Here is a 13,063-nt window from a genome sequence, read left to right as displayed (position 1 = left end):
TGAAATAATGGGATAAGACGATATTAAAATTATAAACCCAGAAAATACTTTAAACTGAATACACACCAAAAATAATGATGATGATGATAATAATAATAATAATAATAATAATAATAATAATAAAGATTATCTTACTGAAACAACTTAATTCAAAATATATTGCAGTTTTCTAAAATCATCTGTGCTAGTTTTAAAGATATTCCAGTTATTGCATATTATGCTGGAAATGGTTAGGTTGTCACATATGATCTCCGATGATAACCTTTTTTAGCATGAGATCAACCAATTAAAGATGATATTCCTGGACTGAAGTTACACAAATTCAGTCATGGACAAAACAATTAGTGAGGTAATACAGTGCAGGGTCCCCAAGTTCAAATCCATATTAGGGCACTCCTTGGAAGTTTCTAACACACTAGTTTCATGTGTGTACACCAGGTCCTCTATTTGGGAGAGGGCCCTTGTTTTGAAATTCCAAGGGCATTCTCAAACTATTTGTAGTATAATGTATACCAATTGGAATATCTTTAAAACCAACAGAGACATTTTTAGAAAACTGGGCAAGAAACCCCTTTCAGTCTTCAAGACAGGGTACAGCATTAAGAACTTGTTAGAAAGACCAACATCCTTTCATGATGAAACCCGGTTGGATACAAGTTATGTTCAAAGAATTAATGAGTACATCTCTGTGCATCCGGTTCTAAAAGTAAGGGCAGCTATACTTTAAGTATATCCCCTGACAGACAGTACTTCCAGTTCCACTAGTGATAATATCCATCTACACATAACATATTATTAGAGAAAAAGGCATATCATTTTTTTTTAAATATACATTATTACATGTTTACACTATTTGTTTTTATCCAGATTTTAATACAGTTATTTTATATTTACATTTTCTAAATTTATTTCATGATACTTCATTCATTTACACTGTTATTTTAATGTTTTTCTTTAGTATCTACATGTTTTGGATTATAAGCCAACTTTTCTTTATGCACTCTGCTAATTTGGGTCCTTACTCATTTAAATTTTGTTTGGTCTCTGTGAAGTGCTTATATTTAAAGTCCTCCTTTTAATTTGAAATTTGTTCTGATGACATTCAAATAACTGATTTATAGGAAAACAGCACTTAATGTTTCTACTTTTCAGCATCATTTTTTTGTTTTTATATAGTTGTATGAATTCAGGTGGTTTTATTCTTCTCTAAATCTGGTCATTTAAAGGCTCCTACTTCCAGATTCTGCTTTGTTGTTTTGGGAGCGTTGTTTGTGGAGCAGTTTGTGTCTCAGGCTTGTGAATGAAATAATAAACTGTATACATAAATGCCTGTATGGATTTATACAATACAGATTATTACTTTGTGGAAATAAATAATGATCTGTTGGCATTAACTGACACCCTCAGCATTTACATCTTACCAGACTCAATGCATGCCAAGGTTAGTTAAATGATTAATGCCACAGAAAGAGGAATATCTGATGTGTCATAAAGAAAACACTTCAAGGGCTTACGTCACTATTGTTGCTCACCTAGTCAGGATGTAATGATGAGTCTTTGTAGGTTCCATTCAAGCAGCTTTCTTATATACAAATACATCAGGACTAAGGCTTAATGACTTTAACTTAGATAAACCTATATACAAACTAGCTATTACATTCATACATACTCACTGACTAAAGCTTAATGACTTTAACTTAGATAAACTTATATACAAACTAGCTATTACATTCATACATGCTCACTCTCTGGCTGCACTCTCAAAATGGCACTGAAGTTAGCACATGCTTGCTATTTATATGCATGTTCAGTCCTTGAAATGCTTCTTAAAGATACCACACACACAGTCTGCTCAGCATCCTCCCTCTTTGAGAAATAGGTCATGCAGTATTGATAACATCATTTGACATACAATCAATACAAATAATTATTTGTCATGCAATTATACAGAAATATATATACATATACAATTATGTCCAGGTCACTGTGTGTTTCACACTAGGTCTGGAAATACAACCAAATCATGTGACATAAAATTTAGAATTAAATTTAGCAACTGGGACTCTCTCTTCTGAATGTTCAACTTTAGGGACATCAGGAACATCATCAGGAATGGAAGTAGATGTTAAGACAGATTCTGCAACAGGAACATTGTCTGGATTGCTCTGAGGTCTAGAGTCTGTATCACAAGAACAATGCTGCAATATCGATTCTGGTACAGAAAGAAGATGTCTGCGATTTCTCCTGTACTCCACACCCTCAGATTCTATGAAGTAGGATCTCAGCTTGGTACATATACCTGTTACTTGACCAATCTGGTCGAAACCTTTCATCGTTTCTATCCTCACTGTCTCTCCTTCTTTCAATGGATGAAGAAATCTGCTTGATTTATCATAACTGGAATCCTGTAAAGAATGTTTCCTAAATAATTTAGCTCTACTGGTTCTGTTATTCTTAGATTTAAGCATCAATAAACTGGAGCTAATAGGCAGTGTTGTTCTGGTTTGCCTAGACTGAGGTCTCTGAGCAGGCAAGCCAAGTATATCATCACAGGGTATGTTTCTGTGGTTAAGTAAATTCAAAAAGACATCAGTATTGTCATGCTTTGACCTCTCAAGTAATGCTTTGCACTCTGCACTGCACGTTCAGCTAGTCCATTTGACTGTGGATATTCTGGACAACAAGTAACGTGCAAAGTCCCAGCCTCTTGCAAATTTCAGAAACAACTGACTAGTAAATTGAGTACCATTGTCAGAAACAACTTTGTATGGACTACCGTGGCCTGAGAAATGCTGTTTTAACTTAGTGATAACAGCAGCGGATATTAGATTAGATAATAAATCAGTCTCAAACCAATTCAAATAAGAATCTACCAATAGTAAGTAATGCTGATTGTTCCACTCGAATATATCAGTATCAGTAGCTGTTGACCAAAGAAAGTCCAGGAACTTGACTTAGCTGAAGTGGTTCTCTTTGCAAATGCGGTTTAGTACTATTGCATACTGAACAAGAAGAAAGTATGTTATCAATGTTTTTTACTAGAGAAGGGTAGTTCTCTCTTTTGGTAGATTCAGAACCTGGGTGACCACAAAGCAAAATATGGATATATTCATGTTATAAGGAAGCAGCAACAACAATTTTGGGACCTTTGAAAATAATGCCATCTTCCATCAACATCTCATCTCTGTAAGGAAAATAAGTTTGCACTTCAGGTGGTACACTAAATTGCTTTGATGGCCATCCAACATTATTGTAGTGGTTGAGCTTTTGCAAAATTAGATCAGTCTTTGTATGATCTCTCAGCATAACAAGTCTCGTGGCAGACAAATTACACACTTCCATTACATCAAAGTCAAAATTCTGTGTGTCAAGCTTTTCCTTTGTATTTCTGGGTTATCTGTATAAGGTATCACCCGGACAAATGTTTTGTATAGACCATTTTGAAGTTATACTTTTGCAATTTGAGTATCGGTCTTTGTAATTTTGCTGGAGCTGATAGGCTTCTTTGGAATAGTAACTAGAGGTTGGTGATCAGTTTCAATCTGAATAGCTCGACCACAGATATGATCATGAAACTTTCAACATGCAAAAATTCTTTCTCAGTCTGAGCATATTGCATTTCAGTTTGGGTAAGAGTTCTAGATGCATAGGCTACTGGTCTGACATCTTGAAGGATAACTGCACCAAGACCAAATTTTGAAGCATCACAGGAAAGAGTTCCGGATTTATTGACATCATAGTATCTTAATGTAGGTGGGGTGGCATTTTTCTGCTTAAGGTCTTCAAATGCTTTCTGATGTTGTTCCAACCAAGACCATGTAACATGTTTGTGCATCAGCTCTCTCAAAGGTGGACAACTTACTGAAGTCTGGTATAAACTTGCCTAAATAGTTGATCATGCGAAGAAAATGTTTTAGAACTTGAACATTATCTAGTGCTGACATCTCAAGAATACCTGCTTGCTTAGACAGGTCTAGTCTCAAGCCAGTGCTAGTAAATAAATTACCTACATATTGACTTCTGGTAGCCTGAATTTGCACTTAAGTTCATTTTACGTGCTCTGTCTAGAACTCTCTTAAGGTTTCTGTCATGTTCTGCTTCACCATTGACTCCATCCAATAAATCATCTACTATTATGGCACAAGGATAACCTGAAATAATTTGCTCCATTGCACACTGGATGACTTCACTTTCAGAATTTATTACAAATGGCATCATTAGGAATCTATATCTGCCAAATTGTGTACTGAAAGTAGTCAGTAATGAGGATTTGTGATCAAACTTCACTTGCCAAAATGAACTGTTTGCATCCAAGACAGAAAAAAACAGTGGCATTTGGTATTAGGACTGTGACTACCTTGACTGTACACATTGGGTGATGCAGTCTCTTTAATACTTTGTTCAAATCTCTTGGGTCAAAATATATTCTGATTTTGTCTGAGCCTTTTTCTGGGCTGCTGCCATAGACGACACCCATTCAGTTGGTTCTGTAATTGGACAAATTACACCTTGCTGCACCATTTTATCCAACTTAGCTTTGACTTTACCCTGCATAGCTATCACAACTTTTCTTGCTGGTCTGACTACTGAACTGACCTCTGGGTCTAACTTCATAGAATACACAAATGGAAGTTTGTCTAACTTGTCATCGAAAACATCAGTATACTCTGAGAAAATGGCTTCAGAAAAATTGGAACTAGGATATCTGCTTATATGATGAACTTCTTTCATAAAAGAAAGCAGATTCATTCTCAAACTGTCTCCGAGACCCAATAATGACTGCACAGCTTTTTGAACTATATGGAATAACAAGCTGTAACAGTTCCTAGCCACATAACATGAAAGCACTACTGAGCCTTCAGTTTGAATTTCTTCACCTCCATATGCTACAAGTTTCACACTACTAGCTACACTGAGTTGTTCATTAGTTCTCACCTTAGCAAATGTGTCTGCTGACATAACATTATATTTTGAACCAGTGTATACTTTGGGCTTGGTGGATTTACCATTGATCTGGACAGCACAAAACACTTTGTTCTTTGTCAACAAATTCACTGTATCAACCTTTTCACCAATTACTGATACACCATCTACATAGAAAGTAGAATTTCAGCTCTCTATATGATCAACTTGCTTTTTTTGAGTGACCCTTCTTTATAACTGTGTGAGATCAAACGTCTAACCAGCTACTGCGGGAAGGTAACCAGGCTAGGAGGGACCAACAAGTAAACACACAAGAGGATTTACAAGGGAACATGCGGGTTAATTCTTTCCATCTGCAGGACCACTCAGCAGGCATTCCACCACTTGCAGCATGGATTTCTGACAATTTTTCATTTTCTGGGTCAATACTATCTAGTCCTAATGATGCTTCATCAACGAGAGGTAACTTTTTAGATTCTCCGAATATAGTAAATAAGTTGAAAACTTTTGACAACCATCTGATCAAACTAAAGAAACTCCAATTGGAAATTTCCTATTTTAGGGAATGTTTGTCACAGAAGACTGTTCCGAAAGACCTGCGTAGGCATCAGTATCCTACGGGGCTTGAAAAAGACTTGCATTTTTATAAAGAATTAATAGAAGTTTGACCAACAAGGCCTTGCACTATTAGAGTTGATGGTTAAACATTACTCTATTTGGGTTGATGGTTTAACCAGTACTGTTACTGAACTTGATAAAAGCATTAATAATGACTCGGAATTTGCTAGATACAAATATGAATACAGTAGGGTGTTTTCGAGTATTGATCATCATATGAGCAAACTCAAAGTCAACAAATTAAAAAAAACTTGACCGTGACCGTAAGGCATACAACCAAGGTGTAGCGTACCCGGCCCCTTCACCAGCTCAGGTTTGGCAGGCAGGCCGGATCACGAATCACCATCAGGAGAAAGAAGTCAACACTCATAACCATTCTAATAACATTCAATCACACCAATGTTATGATGAGGTTGAGGTGTCCAGTGTTAACAACTCCACTGACGTTGTGAACGGAACTGGTAATGATTGTGAGATGAGTGACAGTGGTTGTGGTTTTACTGAGGTCCAGAGGAGCAAGAGAGTGCAAAATGGTCCCCGTGTGTATTACAATAATAATAGGCATCAGAATAATTCCAGTCATAACCACAATCAGAACCAGGATTTTCGGCAAAGCCAACCACTTAGGAGCGAGGCCGAAACAACAGAAGAGCCTCCAACAAAACAAGGGCAAGTCGAACTTCAACAAATACAAAACTTAATGCTTGAGGAAGGTCATTTTAGCAAGGTACCCCTATTTGTCATTTCAATGGTCAGTGTTCCTCATGAACACATACCTACCAGTGGTGATGTACATTCTTTATTTATGCCTTTTAGTAACAATGGATATTTACAGGCAGGTTCCAGCACTGTCGGTCATAGTATCATTTGTAACTAAGAAGGTGACTTTAAAGTTTATAATTTTTCATCAACTGTATTTACTCTGGACATTGTGAATTTCTTGGCAAAGGGACATACATATGTACCTCAGCACCAGCTTGACTTGGTTAGAGCTATTATTGATATTAAGCTGTTTACTAGAAAGCTGAATTTTTGTTTGATGTTTGGAAATCTTATACATACACCAGGTAACAATTCTATCCATATTTCCAGCATGTTCAACCCACCTCTACACCCTGTTTTACAGATTTTTGAACAATTATGTGAACTGGACATAAGGCAAATGGTTAAAGGCAGTCCTAATAGTAATTTCTTTATCAATACAACTCGTGAAGAACATGAATATCTACAGTTTATTCAATCACAGGACATTCGTGTCTGTAAACCTGATAAAGGTGGAGGTTTGGTGGTCTATGATAATGCTGACTATATCGAATGCTTGAATAGATTGCTGTCTAGTGATGCTTATCAATTGAGTTCTCGCTCGGAGGTCAATAAAGCTTATAGCTTAATTAAGAACTGCGTCAATGACTTGTTCATTGAGGGTAGAATAGAACTGGATATGTTCAATTTCATGTCAACATCTTACCCCAAATACCCATTTTTGTTTGGCATTCTGAAAATACACAAAGACCAACTTGATCCACCTAGGAGACCCTTGGTTGACAGCCGTGGTTCTCCAACTTATGCCTGTGCCAAGGTCATTGATGCGATTTTGCAGAAGTACATTGCTTCTGAGGACCAAATCTGTAAAGACTCTTGGTGCTTTTTGGCTAAAATTAACAACTTAGAGTATAATCAGAACTATAACTTTCTCAATATCGATGTCAAGGATCTTTACACCTGCATTCCACACAATGTCAGCCTTGAATAGGTGGCTCTCGTGTTGAACAAACATGGAGCTTCAGGGTCGGAGAGTTCTTTAGTGATCGAATTGCTCGATCTTGTATTAACAAACAATTTCTTTATGTTTAACAACAAATTTTATTTACAGAAAGTAGGCATAGCGATGGGTTCCCCTTGTGGGGCCAGTGTAGCCAATTTGGTTATGGCACATTGGGAATCGGAATTTGTTTTTATGAATATCAATGTCCAAAAGGATCTGGTATATTATACCAGATACCTGGATGACATATTTATTTTGCTGAATGGGGACCAAGAAAAAGGTCGCTACATATTGGAAACATTCAATCATTCTACAGAATTTTTACAATTCACCTCCACCTTTAACACTGAGGCCATAGCGTATTTGGACATCTGGTTAAGTAAAAACAGAACATTGGGCTGTTATTCAGCCAAAATACATAGAAAAAGTACATACTCCAACTCATTCCTTCATTTTTTCAAGTTGTCACCCGTTCCATCAGAAACGTTCCGTCATCAAGGGTCAACTTGTTAGGGCTTCACGCATAATCAGCCAGGAGGAAGATTTTATGGAGGAATGTTTGTTCCTAAAAAGTCTTTTTTTACATCGTGACTACCCGGAATCCTTATTGGACTCCTTGATTGAGGAAGTCAGTTCAAAAAGGTCAAGTGACTTTTATAAGCCTATTTTAGCTATAAGGCCTCCGAATGTTGTCAACATTAAAGATCTTCCCATGTTAGTTTTAGAGGTTCCTAGTGAGCCAACATGTCAGAGAAACCAATACTTTCATTGTAGCTTCATAACCACATTCAACACACAAAGTAATCTCTTTACCAGAATTTTGCAGAAAAACAGGCAGCTTTTCAGAACTAACCAAATGTTATTTAACAAGCTTGGTAGTACTGCTAAAGTTATTTTAGACATGGTAGAAATCTCAAGAGTTTACTGGAAAAACAGCATCACAGGGCTCCCAGAATAGCTGGCATGTTTAAATGTGAGAATTGCAATTTTTGTAAAAATGTGGAGGCAACCAATTCTTTTGTTGTGAATGGCTGGCAGTGCAAACTTAAATCCAGGTTTAATTGCAATTCTAGATTTTTTGTCTATCTGGCTAAATGTACATCCTGTCCAGCATTCTACATAGGCAAGACGGAGCGAAGACTCCAGGACAGAATGTACGAACATCTGTATGCCATTGGCCACAATAGGTCTGATAATGCTTTGGCCAAACATATTCAACTAAATGCCGACCATAAATTTAAATTCATGGCAATAGACAATGTGTCTCAAGACATTAGAGGTGGCCCTGCACCTCTCAAACTTGAAGAGCTAGAGCTCATTTGGCAAATTAAATTAAATGTGTACAATATTCCAGGTCTCAATGAGACCTGTTCTATTTGTTCCATTTAAAAACTAAAGAGTTTACAAAGATGACACCAAAGTGAATTGCTTTGCTGTAATTGTTTTATTATAGTTAACACAAGGTAATATTTAGTTTCTAGGTATTTGACATTACACTTGCGTTATCTTGGTTTTACAAAAGTAATGTATTTATTTACTTTTTATTTTAATTTTTGAACATTTGTACTGATGTTTACTTCTGTAAAATGTTGGAATATAAATTTACTAACATTTGATTACATGTTATTTGTGTAGTCTGTTAGTTTAGTTTATCATTTCAAGGGTAGCTAGTTAAGTAGTAACAGTTGGTTAATTTATCCAGCATTTTTAGATTAAGTGTTGCTTGATTAAGTGATTTAAAAGGACTATGTATATTCAATGGTTTGACTTCTGAAGAAGTTTGCACATACGACAAATGAAAAGCGCTTTAAGTTTTTATTAAATCCTGGTGTTGATTCCACTTTCGCTTGGACCTGTTCTTTGTGCTAACTGTGAGAGGTTTACTTGATTTGCAAAACTTTTGAAAATGGTTCTATTTTTTACACTTGTGGCATTGCTGACCAAATGCTAAGCATTTTCTCTTTTAGACTCATAATTGCACCACAATTGCAACAGTTAACAATAAAGCTGGTTGTGGGTTTTGCTGACTCATGCTTATACTGCACTGAGCATGCTTCTTTCTTAGAACTTGCTGGAAGACTAAACAGTTTCCCAGGAGAACCCACAGGTGCTGTAGTTGCCATGTGCTTCAAACTGCTTTTGCTTGCCATGTGTTGCATGCTGTCTACATTTGCTCTGGAGCTTGCTGAAACCATGCTCTTATCATTTGTAAGCATACTTGTGTCCCTTTCTGCAACTTCATGGATTTGACAAATCTCAGTAGCTTTACTCAGTGTTAAATCACGGTCACAAAACTAATTTTTTTTCACACCAGCACAATTAATACCACACACAAGCCTGTCCTTTATTAACTCATCTTTTAAGTCACCAAGTTGACACATTTTAGCTTTGTTGCTCAGGTCAGTAATATAAGCTGCAAAAGTTCCCCCTGGTTTCTGATCTCGTGTGTAAAACAAATGCCTCTCTAATTTAATATTTGTCAGGGGGTTACACATTTCTCTGAATTTGCACTTCAAACTCTCAGGTCTTCCCTTGATTCAACCTGTACAACAATATGGCAATTTTCACCTTCTCCGTCATATACTGCTGGTGCATACACAAATGAATGCTCTCTTTCAATGACTTCTGACCCAGCTAGGTTTAGCAAAATGAATACCCTGGTGCGTGCATCTTTGTCAAAATAAGATAATTGTATAAATATATCATAGTCTTGCTCAAATATTCTCCAATTCTCTGCAATATTCTAATCAAATACAAATGGTGAGGGCTTTTGAAATCCATCTGCCATTATTAATACATACCAGTAAAGGGTTTTGCAAACATGCACGTACACAAGCACATATACATATGCCAAAAATTTATACCAGCATTTGTAACTTTGCCCAATAGCACAACAAGCCTCTGAATAACTGCACTTTGTGAAATAAACCTCTCAGGCAATGTAATACTTTTGAAATCACTGTACTGCAAGAAATCACCCCTTATCAGTGTAAGAAACATTTGAAAATAGCACTGAGCGAATGAACTGGGCAGAAAAGGCTCAGAGTAAGAAACATTTTGAAGTAACTGCACTTTGCAAATAAGCAGTACACAACACAGTAAAACATCTACAAAATGGTGGTACATTGCTAGATTAGTCTTTACAGTGCAAGAAACCCTCTGTAAGGGTGGCACTTTGCAAATAGACACACTTAGCACAAGAAACTTTTTGAAATGGCTGCACTTTGACTGTACTTCACAAAATAGTTGCACTTCACACACAAATAAACTGTTCAGAACATATGCACAGTAATAAGCATACACTGTAAGCACTTTTACATACTTTGAGATACTTCGAATAACTCTAGTTAGGCCCTGAATACAATACGACATAGTAGTTATGCCAAAGTTATGTTAAAACTCAGTACTTTGCCAAAAAACATGCAGTTGCCTTGCTTTGTTTATACTTAATGTACCCTTTTTGCCCTTATTGTATTCATTTTGCTTGTTTAATCTCTTTTCATGCCCATTGTACTTTTCTTGTGCTCGTTTTACTCTAAGCATGTCCACTTTGTTTTATACATACTCATTTTGCCTTAAACATACTTGTTTGCAATTCAGAGGTAATTCCAAACCCCTTATTTGCTTTTCTGATAATTGTTTTATCAAATACCTTAATGTTAAACATTTCATGTAATTAATAAACCTTTTATGCATCTCGCTTGTTTACTAATGCAGTTTATGCCCTGCTAATGTTCCTTTTTATCTTGTTTTTAAAATAAACTGCTTGCACAAGTTTTCATTACATTTGGTTCTTTTCTGGCCCTTTTTTATGCTCATTTCTCTTAGTTTACCTTCAGTGTTAACTCTGTACCTCATAGCTCTGGAAAGCAGTCTCTGGAATCCCACTTTTGACAAAATGTCACTCATCTAATCAGGATGTAATAGTTGAGCCTTTCTGGGTTACATTCAAACTGCTTTATTATATACAAACACATCAGGATTGAGGCTTAATGACTTTAACTTAAATAAACTTATATACAAACTAGCTATTATATTCATACAAGCTCACTTTCTGGCTGCACTCTCAAAATGACACTGAAGCTAGCATGTGCTTGCTATTTAAATGCACATTCAGTCTTTGAAACACTTCTTAAAGATGCAGCACATACACTCTGTTCTTCAACTATCTTAGTGTAAAGGGTATGGCTCCCCTAACATGGACTGTGAGATCTAAAACACGGGTCCTTGTCCTATACCAGATCATCAGTCTTTGCCTAAGCCAATCCTATCTATCACAATTGTCTCACAGACAGATCTTACCAGATTCAAAACCCTGACCATAATGCTCCACACTTTAGAGAGCTGTATAATAGCTGCATCTACCACAGAAGATAGTAATGGAGGATGTTCCAAAGAACACAATTCAAGACTGAAGTTAGAAAGGCTTTTGATATTTATTTATCCAATACAAACTATTCTTTGGGATTAAGAGGATGCAACAATGTTGCTGTTCACACAAGTGTGATTTACCAGTATCACTGTTCATTAGATAAGTTACCCTTGTCCATCTATATTGTGTTGAAATACATTCCCATGTCTGAACATCTGCCTATCTGGGAACACATGCTATACAAGTCAATATTAAATGCATGAGCCACAGGAGAACTTTCACCACAGGCATCACAGAACCCATAGCTGACTGACATGAAATCAATGATATTTTAAAAGGTCTTTGTTAGAAATACAACTGGATAGAAATAAATTGATGCATTGTTGTCTGTGCCATGTCAGTAGACTTGCATTATGTTGTGCTTTGCTGGAGATGAACAGCTGACTATGTAATTCCACAATTTACTGAATTATGTATTAACCACATGCACCACAACAAAGTATTACACCAAGCAAGACAGAACATAGTTTAAGATGAGACATAATCACTGTGATGCAAAGCAGTTTGACCTGAAGATAATGCAGGAGCCCTCTCCCAAACTCCCAATTGTGTAGTTGTAATTCATCCATAGCACTGCTTGACACACACTCACTATTTAGTCATTGCTGGTTTGAACACCGACCTAGCTAACTACACAAGCTACCGGATATTGTCTTGACTGCACATGCCACAGGAGAAATTTTACTAAAAATGTGAACTATGCAGTATTTGAAGGCTTTGCATCATCTTATTGTTGCTTGGCATATATACATGCCTTTAAATTGATTGGTAGAGTGGTGTGTTCTCTCCCTTTGTTACAAATTATTACATGAAGGTAAGGGTACACAACCACATGTGTTGCATAATGCAGTTATCCCTATGAGTGCAGAAGAACAATGTGCTTATAATTCCAGATTCAAATTCATGGTTTACCAAGCCAGCGAGCTACAAAATATTGTATAATTTCTTCATGCCACTGGAGAAGTTTTACCGCTATGCTGAGATGAAGCACATTTCAACAAATGGTCTTACTGGTGTTTAATAAAGCAGTTGCCTGTGCTAAAATGTACTTAAAGTAGTGAAAGAGCCCTCTCTGGGTATACATGAACTTATCAGAAAGGTGGGTGACACCATCCCTACCTACTTATACATTCACATGCAGACTGACACAACTGAGTCTGTGGGGTAATGTTTGGCTTTGAATAAATTACCTAAGATCGTAAGATAGAGGATATTACATGAATCAAAAGCACCACAGGAAACATTTGCTTGCAAGTGTGACTGCACATTTGAAAGGATGACACAAGCATTGGTTTGCTTGGGTGATGTGTGTGTACTAAAAGGGA

This window comes from Protopterus annectens, chromosome 1.part0, assembly GCF_019279795.1.
Source record: "Protopterus annectens isolate FY-2018-M chromosome 1.part0, PAN1.0, whole genome shotgun sequence".
NCBI classification, from domain to species: Eukaryota; Metazoa; Chordata; order Ceratodontiformes; family Protopteridae; genus Protopterus; species Protopterus annectens.
The sequence above is the reverse complement of the archived record's forward strand: the minus strand, read 5'-3'. Positions refer to the sequence as shown.